General features: G+C 39.9%; 1 protein-coding gene and 1 non-coding gene across 12 annotated transcripts in view; both read right to left on the bottom strand.

Moving 5' to 3' along the window:
- FOXP1 (forkhead box P1) overlaps window positions 1-13,658 on the bottom strand; it is a 577,255-nt gene that overhangs the window by 375,916 nt on the left and 187,681 nt on the right. The gene's annotated exons all lie outside the window — the stretch shown is intronic.
- Window positions 10,212-10,314, bottom strand: LOC147917070 (small nucleolar RNA SNORA69). Its single transcript, XR_015552379.1, has one exon. It is a non-coding gene; the product is annotated as a small nucleolar RNA SNORA69 (small nucleolar RNA).

The following is a 13,658-nucleotide window of genomic DNA, read 5'->3' on the forward strand; positions in this document are numbered from 1 at the left end:
GGATGGCAAAGTTCAGAGACATATGCACACAGAGAGATGCTTTTTAAAAAAAAATCTCAGTTACCTATTAATCTTTTATTATAACAGTTAGGTATACAAGATGGTTTGAGACATAAAATGGATACATTTTATGAATTTGTTTTACCTAAAATGTCAATCACAACAGAACAAAAATGAGTAAATGATAGCCCAGTCTGACAAAGGAATATTTTGTAGTTATTAAAAGCGATACTGGAAATGGGGAAACGTACGCAAATGCTTGTTATAATGTGACATGAAATAAGCAAGATAGAAAAATTGTATCTATAGTAGACACTCAACTCAAATATAAAAATATGTACCAATAATGAACAGAAAAAAAGAAATAAAAGTAACAATGTTTGCCCTGGAGGGAATGGGATTAGGTGATATTTTTCTTTAGAATTTTTGGTATTTTCAATTTTCTAAAACAAAGCATTTTCTAAAATATTGGTTATAGGATCTGAAAAAGTTATCTGAACTTCAAAAAGAAGAAGAAATTTGTTGTACCCTTAGACTCATTTATTAATGGCTTTTGATTGTCTTTTTTCCAACCACAAGTGTCTCGAGAGCAGAGATTCATGTTATCTCTCATGTCCCAAATATAGTGTTTATAGCATCTTACGCACTCAATTAATACTCCTTGAAGCAACTGAATAGTCCACCTTACTTTTTAAAAGTCCTCTTAATGAGATTCCATAAATAAATTAAATTTTTATACTTCAAGCCTTTAAAAAAATTAAATAATTTAAAGAGGTTGATTGCTTGCAGGTTATAGCTGTAAATAAATTGCTTGATGCAAAATTATAATTTCTCCTCCTTCCTTTTTCCATGATGGCACACAATAATTTGTCTTTTATAACTTAAAACAATTCTGAGTCATTTGCTCATTAAAAACAAAATACATCTTGATCACGAAGCTTGGCATTTCATAAATATTTACCCCAAATGCACTGCCTGCTTTGAAGCTGGGATGGTAAGCTCCTGATTGACAAGTAACTTCTGTGCAGAAGGAGGGAGGAGACCTCTCGGATCAGCTGGGAAAAGGGTGCCATGCTGTCTCCACACTGACTCTCTCCTGTGGAGGCTCTCTCCCAACAGCCAAAAAACACACGACAAATGGGATCATCATTCATCATTATTTTCTCTCTCTCTCCATCAGTCTCTCTTTCTCTGTCTCTCTCTCTCTCTCTCACACACACACACACACACACACACACACACACACACACACACACACACACACACACATTACACAGGCATGCATACTCACCCTGCCCTCATTCCCTCCTTGTATACTTTCAACGGCTCCCCAGTACTCTTAGAGTAGAGATCAAAACCCTTCCCTTGGCCCTTACAAGGCCCTCATGATCTGGCCACTGCAGAACTCTCTGGTCTCCAGCTCAACTACACATCTCCACTGGCCCTGCCTAGCTTCTCCCTGAGCCTCTGTACTGTGTTGGAAGGATAGCAGGAAGGGAGACTGAAGACTAGGTGAAGATTTCAGCTCCTTTCCTGAGAACCACCATGGTCAGCATACAATGGGGGAAGAAACATATCTTTCTTTTAAAAAAATCAGACATCATAAAGTAAACACATTATTATTTATTTTCCACCACTTAATGTATCATGAAAATTTTTCCATATCTTCTGGATAAAAATAAACTGAGATTAATACACAAAAAACTAAAGTCTTAAAAGCAACTCCAGTTTTCTCCTTAAGGCAAAACAATTCACCCACAGGTCCTCTGTAAGCACATAACTATGGCAAGTGGGAAAGGTTTTGTTAGTCCTCTCCACCAGTGACCACTTTTCTCTAAACTTGTCTACTCCAGGAGTAGAAGAGAAAAATATGGCCAAACGCAGAATGCACAGGTCCCACCACGTGAAAGCCAACCTGTGTGTGGCCAGACAAATTCACTACTCAGGGTGGAATATTTCACCTTACGGTGGAAGGAATCCAAGCTACAGCTGGCTCATCGCAGAGGAAGATGGGCTCTCAGTCGGGATTTAAATAAAAGACATCCTCCTCATGACATGCAAAAGCTAAGGGCCTCCGAGAGCTATCCCTCTGCTTGATCTCTGGGAGGACACGGGTATTTATTGATGAGCAGGCTACAAAAACAGGAGGTGCTATGCTTCATTTTGATCAAACCTCAGTGGTTAAAACCAAAGAAACATATTGTTTGAGACTATCACATAGCAACGAATCCTATTTCATCTTCTCCTTTCCGGGCAGACAGTAATATTACATCACCCAATTTCCCTGGCATTAGTTTGGGACCATGTCACTGATTTCTGGTCAACGGGATGTGAGCAGAAGCAAGATGCATCATTTCCACGCCTGACAAAAAATCAACTGTGCTCCCTGTTCCTCTTCCCCCAAGACCGTGGAGACCCCACGTTCCTTGTGGCAAGTACAGGATGGAGGAGGCTCAATGGACAGGCACTGACAGGAAGCGAGCATGACATATACCTTTATTATGTAAGCTACCAAAATCTGTGGGTTGTTAGTCATAGCAGCTAGCACAATACATCCTGACTAATATGGCTTACGCCTTATTGTAGGCTTCATTAGGATTTACCTTAAATAAATACTTATTTTTGGCTTTGTCTCTACTTCTCTCATCTTGATCCCATAGGACCATGTCTTAATATTCAGTGTATCCCTCTTTTAGAAAAGACCCACCACCATGTCTTTCAATAACCGGTTGTTAATAAAGTGTCAGATAATTAATCAGTTAAGAGGGAAAGGATTCACTTGATAGTTACTTTTTCAGGACTTACTATGGGCCAGACACTGTCTTTGAAGCTGAGTAAAGCTTGGAATCGAGACAAAGGTCTCTGACCTCATAAGGCCCACAGTCTACTGGGAAACACCAAGACAAGCATGTGGGAATGATTAACACACAAATTTGACCTCAGCACAAGGGGTCAGAAAAGGCTTCATGGAAGAAATGATCTCTAAGCCTAAGACATTCAAGGTGAGTAGGACTTAGCCAGGTAGACGGGGCTGCGTGGAGGGTGAGGAGAGCAATCCCAGGGTTCTCCAGTGGCAGATTCTCCAGTGGCACTCTACGTGAAAACAGATATGAGCAAGCACAAATACTGGACCTGAAAATAATCCATCTTCTGCTTCCACAGTGACTTTAAAAACAACTTGGGACCATCAAGACTTCCAAACCAAAAACAAGGCCAAACATATTCAGGAATAAAGAAATAAAAGAATGCTATTACTCTCTGCTAAATGTCTCAGTGGTGTAACTTAAGACAAAACACTTGTTTTTCTACCGCTGACAGGGAGAAAGGAGTGGGTTATTCACACCAAAATTGCTTTTCTAAATTATCTGAGAAAATAGTAGCAAGAGATACGAGGCCAGCCTCAGTTCACAGACCACAGCATTATTCCTTCTTAAAAATCCACCCATCTCCTCCTTTATAAATATCGTAATTATCCCTCAAAAAAACAAAGTGGGTTTTGTTTATTCTTTAACTTCATAAAACCCATGGGGAAAAAGCACTAGAATAGGGTCAAGAGACCCAGGTTTTCATCAGCACTGGGTCCCCACCTCACTACAGCTCTTTACTGGGTCCCCTCATGTGTGGAATGAGAACAGTGAGTCTGGAGAACTTACAAGTCCTTTCCAGCACTAAAATCTTATAAAGGGGTTCTCAAACTTGCATGCTCATCAGAATCACCCAGAAGACTCGTTAAAACAGGATTGCTGGGCCCCAACCCCAGAGTTTCTGATTCACTAAGGCTGCAGTGAAGCCAGAACATTTACGTTTCTATGAACTGTCCAGGTGACGCTGCTGCTGCTGCTGCCACAGGTTCAGCCACCACAGTCTGAGGACCTGCTCCGAAGCGCTCTGCTTCCAAACCACCTATCAGTGTACAACAGCAGGCCACCCCAGTTAGAAGACGGTCTGCTCCTAACTAGGACCAGCCGAGTCTGTCTCGGGCACGGCCTCTTCAGGGTTCCTTGCCCAGCCTCAGGGGACCAGGACCTTTCCTCTCTCCCAAGGAAGCCCCCTCTCAGGACAATACCTGAAACTGTGCAATCCATTCCCCAGCAGCCATCCACATGGTTTATTCTGACACCTGAATCAGGATGGCTGCCTTCGAGTGCTTTCCATCAGTGTCAGCATCTAAGACCCAGTCCTTTGCCATGTTACACAGGGCCCTGCTTACATTTCCAACCTCTCCCACATCATTCTCACCCTCCCACCCACCCATCCACGCCAATCCCACTCACTGCCTCTAGCCACAGTGGGTCTTTCCGCTCCCACCATACTTTTACTCCTAACTCTGAGGCTTGGCCCTCGTCATTCCCTCTGTCTGGAAAGTTTTTCCTCCAGCCCTTTGCATATGGAGATCATTCTTAACCTTTAGACCTTAAGTCAAAGCCATTTCTTCCACGATGCCTTCCCTGAACAGACTAAGTGGCCTGCCCAAGGTATGCACTGTATCCTATTTCCTTCATGCATTTTCATAATATGTGAATTTATTGCTCTTTCATTTCACTGTTTACTCTCTCTGCCTCCCCCTACTTCAAGGCAAACTCCATAAGAGCAGGGGTCTGTTCTGTTTCCTCCCTCACCTTACCCCTCCCCATGCCATACACAGCACAATGGCTGTCTCACAGTAGGTATTTGTTGGATGCATGAATGACTAAATCACATTATCCTATGCTATCCTTCAATATAAAAAAATAAGGAAAAAGAAAAACCCAATAACTACGCTATCACATAACAAGTTACAGAGCACAGAGTGATTCGTAATGGCACGTGACAAGACTAAAGTTACAGGAATGAAGCATCTACGCCAGGATTCCAGACATCAGAAATTGAAATGGGTCGAGGGCTAGAGGAGATCCTCCCTCAGACATCTCATATCACCCCTGGAGGCCCACTCTGTCCTCTACAAGCCATTTCATATAGTTTCTGCAAGGTCGTATCCATAACCTTTGACGTCTTGAACTTCTTTCTAATGTCACCCCTCTCCTGCTGCCAGGTGCAAGGGGAAAGTAGGTACTAAAGTTCTTTGCAAGCTGAGCTCCTCTACCCTGGACGACTCTGAAAAACCACTTGTAAGTAGTGTATGTTAACCACAGTTCGTAATTTTGTCACAGGTGTTTGACTAAAAAGGGGACAAAGCCTTTTAAGATAGTCCGCCTCTATTATGTCATTGTGTATACTCCACACCACACCTAAAAGCTAACAAAATCCTTTCTTTCTATGCCATGGCAACCAGGAGAGGCAATGCTGCATAATTTTGCTAGGGGCGTCCTCTACGCTCAAAATGTTCACGCCTTTACAAAAAACATGTTAAAGTAGAATTTTAACACAACTTGTCATAAAAGCTGACACTAGTACACTGGAGAAGAGACCAAATGACATGAGTTGTACCTGGCAGTTCAACAGAATATAGGATAAATACTCTTCCTAAGGCAGCCAAGGCACTGGTTAGAAGTTCAAATGAGGGAGATGAAGTGAATGAATATTCCAAGTATACTATACCAAATGATTTTCAAATTGCAATTATTTTTAAAAAATCATTAAGATGCACTAAGCTTTCTAGCAGCCTGGTGGGGTGAAACTGGTGCCAAGTCTGGTTCGGACACACTTACTGTGCGGCCTTAGAAAAGTCACTCTCCTCTCTGAAACATATTCTAAGGAGAAGGTTTAATGAATTCAATTATTTCAAAGCTTCCTTCCAGTCCACACACTCTTTGAGCCTATGAATGTTTCTGGACTTGCATCTGAAGCGGACAGACAACAAGAAAAAGGTGAGCTCCCCTCTACCCTGTGGGAACTGCCATCCTTTATCAAAAGCTAAGGTGTGGGGTGGCTACACTCTGGTTTATTGTAACTGTTCAAATAAAGTTATGTTTCCATGTTCTGCAGGAGGGTGAGTTGATGTAGTAATTACCTGTTACTCTTGACAAGTAAGGTAATTAATGTAGCAAAATACCACTGCAATGTGTGTAAATTTAGACCACCATAATTAAAGCACCCGTCTGTTCAACAAACTGTTCAATTAAGAAAAAATATTGACGGTGTACATTTTTTGAACTTAGAAAACGTATGGAATGAATGAATCTCCCTTGGTTGACATCCATTTCTAGAATGCTTTCTCAGCAGGGAACATCCATAAAGGGTTATAATGGAGTAACTTCCACTCAAACATAGAATATTTTTGTACATGTTCTATTAAGACAAGAGTTTCTTGTGGAAGTATTTTATTTAACATTCCCATTCTATAAAACATACACCAGTCAGAAAATGAACTCAAGGAATATCTGGACCCCAAAACTACAGGAAATGCAAAGAGCCAAAAATTTATTACTGTATAATTATCCAAATAACAGGGCTGTCCTCAAACATCATAACCTGAAAGGATCATTATCTACATGCCAATTTTAAAGAGCTGAAGATACTAAATATACCCTAGGCAAATAAACTAGCTGCAAATCCCCTGGTACTCCCTGAACAGAGAGACAATGGTATCCAAGTTGGCTTCACTATTCTTTTACTCTGGTTTCTTCCTGTGTCTACTGGTCATTTTCAGACCCAAATGTTAACATGTTGAACAAGAAGGCTACCTGGTCCTTCACTCAAAGCAAAACTTATCTCCTCGCTAATTTGCTTTAGAAGATCTCTAGCCACATTAAGAGTCAAACACTCACAGAAATTAAACCAGAGCTTCCATAAGACTGAGAGAAAAAGAATCCAACGGTTACCAGATCAGGGGGAAAGTGGTTACCTCTAAATATGTTCACAGGAAAAAAAAAAAAAAAAAAACAGGAGCTTGCTGATATCTATGTGGAGAAGGGGGAAACTACTCAGGGGTCCTCACAGCTCACTCTGAGAAGAAAATCCTAATGGTTTTTTCTCTTAATTCTTCTAACTCAGATAAATTCAGAGGAAGACACAACAAGTTGGCCTGAGTAAAGAAACAGCTGGAATTCAGACAGACTAAACAGTGCGATATGGGAAAGAAATGGTATATGATTTCAGTGTCATTTAATGATGTATATACCTGTTTTTTGTTTTGTTTTTTACATTTTTGTATAGCATAGCTTACCTTGGGAGATATAAAAATCTAGAGAGAAGTAACTAAAAGGCACCTTCAAGTCAGTTCTCAGCTTATCATCCTAAATTAAGTCCTAAATGTTCTATATCTGAGAACTTGGACGTATCCCCAAGTAAAGAATAAAAAGTACAAGGAGACATTCTAGACTAAAACATGGTGAGAATTGAAATGGTTTCTCCAACTAAAATACTCAGATTTCACACTTGAAAATAATAATAACACCATTAAAACAACAAGAATGCAGAAATCACTTGCTCTAGCTGTTGATAAAAATAAGGCTAAAGGTCCTGGTGGGGAAGAGGATTCTGTAAAAGTCACGCCAGCACTTACACTACATTGTGGCACTGGGGCATTAACTTTCAAAATGAACTTTTTTTTTTTAACTCTCATAGTTTGAAAGCATGCTAAATCCAATTATGGTAGGGACATGTACTGGGGATCTGACATGTATTGGGGATCTGACGCAAGATTCATGGACTGCAAACTAAAATTTCTGCTTCTCAAATTTTGATTGTACCGTCCATAGAACAAAGGAATGCCAATACTCTTCTTGCCTGCTGGGTGAATTTATGGAGGATGAAATCTCCACAAGCACTTATTTCAAAGATTACACTGGATGGCATCTTATGAGATATGTAACATTACAAAATATCACAGAACTACTTCACATCAATTCTATCATTTGATCCTCACAAACCACTGAGGTAAGATTAATTCCATCTTATAGACAAGTAAACTAAGGCCCAGAAGCAGCTAACTGGGATGGCTGAGTTCCCAAAAGCTACTCTACCGAAACAATCTGTTCTCCTTGGAATGGGATGAATATGTCCCTTGGCCCCACTGAATCAATATTTGAATGATATGGTCGCCTTAGTACTTACAGTTGTGACTCGGGTCTTAAAATTCATACCTCCTTAAAATTACCAGGCATACTGGTTAATACATTCCAAAGCCATGGTAGTGTAAGTTGTTAAGTAGTCACCCAAGTTGGGAAAAAGGATCCGGTTCCAAATTCTGGCTTAGCCATTTAGTAAAAATGCCAACCTGGAATTAGTGACCCTATGAACCCACAAAAGCTTGAGTCGGGTATGTCTAGAATTTGCTTTACCCCAAAAAAGGGCTCAAGGAAAGCAATACTACCATTTTCAACTTCCAACTTTATATAAGGTAGTTCTTGGTTTTACTTTTTGTTAACCTCTTCCTCTTGACCATTCAATAGCATCACACTGTGGTCTTCTTTCATCTCATAGACAGAATCCAAGAACCATGGAGCTGGAGGATGACTTGTACAGGTCACATACATTCTCCAGATGAGAAGCTGATGCAAGAAACTGAAAAAAGGTGAGAGGCAGAGAAAGAAGGGAGGACAGAGAGGTATCTAACGATGGATGTCATCTTTATTCATCTTTTACTGACAGAAACTTGAAAGTGAGCGAAATGCAGAATAGATTCTTCATCCTTTTTCATTCTCAAAATTAATAGAAACCGGAGAAAAAACTCAATGGCGAATGGGTGAGCAGGTGCAACTGAACTGGTGTTAAGGTGTTAAAACATGTGAGTCAATGTTTCCTGGGTTTAAGTGACTTTAAGAGAGTTCAGTAGGCCACAAAGATTCACTGATGTGAAGTTACCCAAATTCTGATCTTAGATGAACCTCACACCTACTGCCTTTTTACATAAGAGAAAATTATTTTAAACCAGCCATCAAAAATGTGGAAAGGTGAAATGGATATTTAAAGCACTACTGACTCCTCGAGTTAAATGTCCTCTACTATTTATTTATTTATTTATTTTTTAAAATTTTTTTGTGAGGAAGATCAGCCCTGAGCTAACATCCGTGCCAATCCTCCTCTTTTTTTTTTTTTTTTTTTTTGCTGAGGAAGACTGGCCCTGAGCTAACGTACATGCCGATCTTCCTCCACTTTATGTGGGACACTGCCACAGCATGGTCTGACAAGTGGTGTGTCAGTAGGCGCCCGGGATCCGAACCCGGGCTGCCAGCAGTGGAGCACGTGCACTTAACCACTACGCCACAGGGCCAGCCCCATGTCCTCTACTATTTAATTCCAGCTTAGGCATCCAGCAAAACAATAATGATTTGAAATACTTATTATTTAATTAGGTAAATAAATATCACATAAAGGGAATGTTATTCTTTACATACCATGCGCTGTGCTCAGAACTATTTTTGCATAATGCCATTCAACCCAAAAGCATCTGATAAACTAGAATCCTTTCAACTCCTACAGTGAGGTAGGTGCTTTTCACCTCCATCTTCAAATGAGCAGACTGAGGCTTAAAAAGATTAAATGATTTTCCCAGGTCACAAAGTTACTAAGAGGCTTAGCCAGAATTTGAAACCAGATCTCTTTTCCCAACTTGGGTAATTACTTAACAACTATACTACCACACTTTAGAACATATCAGCTAAGACTCCTGGCATAAGATTTCCTAGTTCATGTTGATCCTGGAAAGTAAAGCAACTTGAAAAAACAACTTTAAGAAGCTTGTTTTGAAATAAAAATCATTTTTGGTGCTGGTAACATGAACAATGATTATTTTTCAGGCTATAGTAATAATTTTTATATACGAATGCTTCCCCAGAATTTGGTGTTTTTGTCTATCATAATACAAAATATTTGAATATTGTTAACATCTAAATTCTTACATCCTCCAGACTTCTATCTTAAGTTATAAGATGAAGCCACATTGGTCCTGGTTTTCTAATACAGAATTTTGTCAAGAAATAACAAGGATTCTTGTTCAAATCATACACAAAATAGAATCAATACGGGCCAAGGAAAAAAGCCTGTATTTCAGATTTAACATTGACTGAACCACCACAAAGGAACAGAAAGTGGTTGGATAAAGAGACACTATCCTGGGTCACTAATTTCCCTTGTTCCTTTTGCCAGAGGAGAGGAAACACTAACATCAGAAACTTCTAGACTAGAATGATGTGACACATAAATACCAAAGAAGCTACCACTGGGAGAGGGATGGGTAATATGCAGTACCATATACTATGATACTATCAGAAAGATGAGAGAGGGTAATGAACTGGTTGGCAAAATAGTCAAGTTTTTGCCAATTTGTTTTTTTGAAAAGAAGAACGTTCTTCTTTTCTTCTTTCAGAAGAAGAAAAGAAGAACGTTCTTCTTTTCTTCTTTCAGAAGAAGAAAAGAAGAACGTTCTTCTTTTCTTCTTTCAGAAGAAGAAAAGAAGAACTATATTTGCTCCCTTATCAAAAACAGCCGTTCTCGCATCTCCTCCTCCCCCATTACTAATCTCGGCTGTTTCTAGCTATTATGTTGTAAACTCTCCCTGTCTCTGCTTCTCACTTCACTCATGTGCTATGTGTATCTCTATCTTCATATTATACGTGTGATTAGGAGAACAAGTGGGTAGGACAAATAGACAAAGGCAGGAGTTCCTAAAGTTCTAGACTTAAACCGCTACGATAATTTTAGGTGGCACAGACATGACAACAAATTACACTGAATTGCATACTTTGAAAGTTGTTCTCTTTCCAATTCCATTTCAACCTTTCTAATTATGTCAAGGACAACGCCTCATTTGAGTGCTGGTCTGACACCTAAAACACATTGAAGTCCATTTTTAACAAAGAGAGAAGTGTCCAGCTCAATATCTTAGGTAAAAGTAGGCAATGGTATACAGTGAGAAGTTTTCACCAGGAAATTACGGTCCACAGGCAAACTTGGCCTGTTGCTGATTTTTGTAGAGTCTGTGAGCTAAGAATGGATTTTATATTTTTAAACGGGGGAAAAATATCAAAAGAAGAATAATGTTTCATGACGTGAAAAAAATACATGAAAATCAAATTTCCGTGTCCGTAAATAAAGTTTTATTGGGACACAGCCATGCTCACTCATTTACATATTGTTTCTTGATGATTTGGGGTTCCAGTGGAAGAAGTGAGTAGTTGCAACAGAAACCATATGTCCTGGGAAGCCGAAAATATTTACTACCTGGCCCTTTACAGAAGAAGTCTGCCAACTCTTGTGTATACCATCGTTCTGCCTTCTGAGTGTTTATTTTAGGTTCCCATTGAGCTCTGGCAACTGATAGTACTTTCTCTTTTAAGGGATAATGGAAAATCTCCTTTTTTAAACAGATTGATTTACATTCTAACAAGTGAGGGGACTTATGGGGAAACAGAAGCAAATAAATAGGTGACATTTAGATCAAAATCAGGAAAAACACAAGCAAAATTGTGAAGAATGCCTGAGAATGGCGAAGTTTGAAAAACAATAAACCAAGAAGGTGGGTGCAGGCAGGGAAGGGTTGGAATATAAAACTAAAGACTACGTAAATAAGACATCCCGATGTAGCAATCTGCCTTCTAAGGTCAGAGTGGAGTCTGAAATGTGGACCCCTAGTGGACAGGAGGTCGGGCAGGCTACCCAAGAACACCAGGCTGGCCAGCCTCATCGCGGGGAGCGGCAGGTTCTTATTTTACATCCACAAGACCCTGATGCACTGGCCAAGAATTCCTAGTCTGGCAACTGGTCAGACAGTCAGTCCAAAACAACCAATGCTGTGTAAGTCAGGTAAAACAACAGCAAAAGGCCAAGAGGCTCAGCATGAGTCTTGGTCAAATGCTTCACAGCAAACATTGCTTTGCACTGATAATGCATCCAGTATGACTTAAGTTCCCTTAGCTTTCTCCACTCTGATGGAAATGTTTCCAAAATGCATTGAGCGTGAAAGACTTCCTGTATCTCAGAATAAGTTCACATTGCCATTGACAACTTTACACTCTTCAATGCTTGACGTGCACAATGTTTACTCTTTAACAATGAAATTTTCCTCAACAATTTGACTATATTCTTTTTAGAAATTTCTTTTTGTAAAACAATCTTACATTATCGTCTCTGCCTCTCATTACTTTTACTAAACGTGCATCTCTTCTGCAGCCCTTCAGCTCAACATCTTTCCCCCAAGACAGAATTGTTTTTTGGTGGTGCCTCTAACAACAATTTATGTTGAGTCATAGACACCATCATAGCAATATTAAAATTTATCATCTTTTTCTTTCCATATGATTAATGTTTTTAAAACATGCTAGTAAAACTTAAAACCTACCTTATCCGAAAAAAATGGACTTGAAATGCTGAATTTTAAATTTTGGAAGTAAGACTAGTACAACTGAATGTCACTTTTCCACATCTGCAGTTTTTAACTGGTCATCTAGGTGAATTACAGTTAGTTTTATCTGCTATCAACTCAGAAAGCTGAGACAAAAGGTTCCCAATTTATTTATTTATTTATTTTGTGTGTGTGAGGAAGATTAGCCCTGAGCTAACATCTGTTGCCAATCCTCCTCTTTTTGCTGAGGAAGATTGGCCCGGGGCTAACATCCGTACCCATCTTCCTCTACTTTATATGGGACGCTGCCACAGCATGGCTTGACAAGCTGTGTGTCGGTGCGCACCCGGGATCTGAACCCGCGAATTCCCGGTCCGCTGCAGCAGAGTATGTGCACTTAACTGCTACGCCACCAGGCAAGCCCCCCAATTTTTCTTAACCACAATGAACTACTTTTATTAAATTCCAAGCACTCTCATCAACACAAAGTTTCAGAAGATTCTACCAACTAATACTTATTTGCTAAATATTAACTAATTCATACAGAATATCTACCAAATTGCCAGAGCTCACAGTTTGAAATATTTACGGCTAAAAGCCAAAGAAGTTGACAGTTTGGTTAACCCCAGAAGTCTTACTTCATTCAAATGATTGAATAACTTTGGGCCTTTTGAAACATAAAAAAACAGCTCAATGAAGTGTACATTTGAAGCTGTGTCCACAGCATCCTTTCCTCCAAACCGGACCAATTGACAGTTGGGGAGTTCTGTGGGGTTCTGGGGAAGCTGACTCCACCCCAGCTCCAGAGGTGGAAAAATATCACCTAGGATATGCCAATTAACATATTCCCTCTCCTGGTCATCAGGAGGGTAGAACATGCTGGAAACCAGTCCAATTAGAGTTTCAAGAACTTTTCTGAAAATCTTAAGAAGATTCCCTTTTCCTCTCTCCTGCTTGGCATATACAAGGAAACCCATACCCCAGCAGTTGCTAGGAACCATCTTATGACGGCAAATAGGGCTAGTCTAAAGATAAGCCAACACTGTGGAAAACAGAGCAGAGAGAAAGAGCTGGATCAAGTCCCTCCTGCAGTTTATCTACTAAGAACTTGCCAGTGACACCATTTAAGCCTGTCTGACCTGGACTTTTGGTTGCTCACAACCAAATTCATCCCAACTTAAATACTGAAAAACTCCATGATTATATTTCCAAAAGCCCTGGAATTCTGGGACCCCACGCATTGGCAACCACTGTTCTGGTGATAAACAGATTTTATCCATTTAGATGGGGGTATCAGAATGCGTAAAATAACAATAAGCGTGCATTTCAAGCTTGGTGAATATTTTTCAGAGTTTTTGTAACCCCAGGTCAGGTGTGTCACTGTGAAAACTATGAAAGATAACAACATCAGGAAATTGTTCTTCATCTAATGTTC

This window comes from Ceratotherium simum, chromosome 5 (genome assembly GCF_057802395.1).
Source record: "Ceratotherium simum simum isolate JZ-2026a chromosome 5, ASM5780239v1, whole genome shotgun sequence".
Classification (NCBI taxonomy): Eukaryota; Metazoa; Chordata; class Mammalia; order Perissodactyla; family Rhinocerotidae; genus Ceratotherium; species Ceratotherium simum.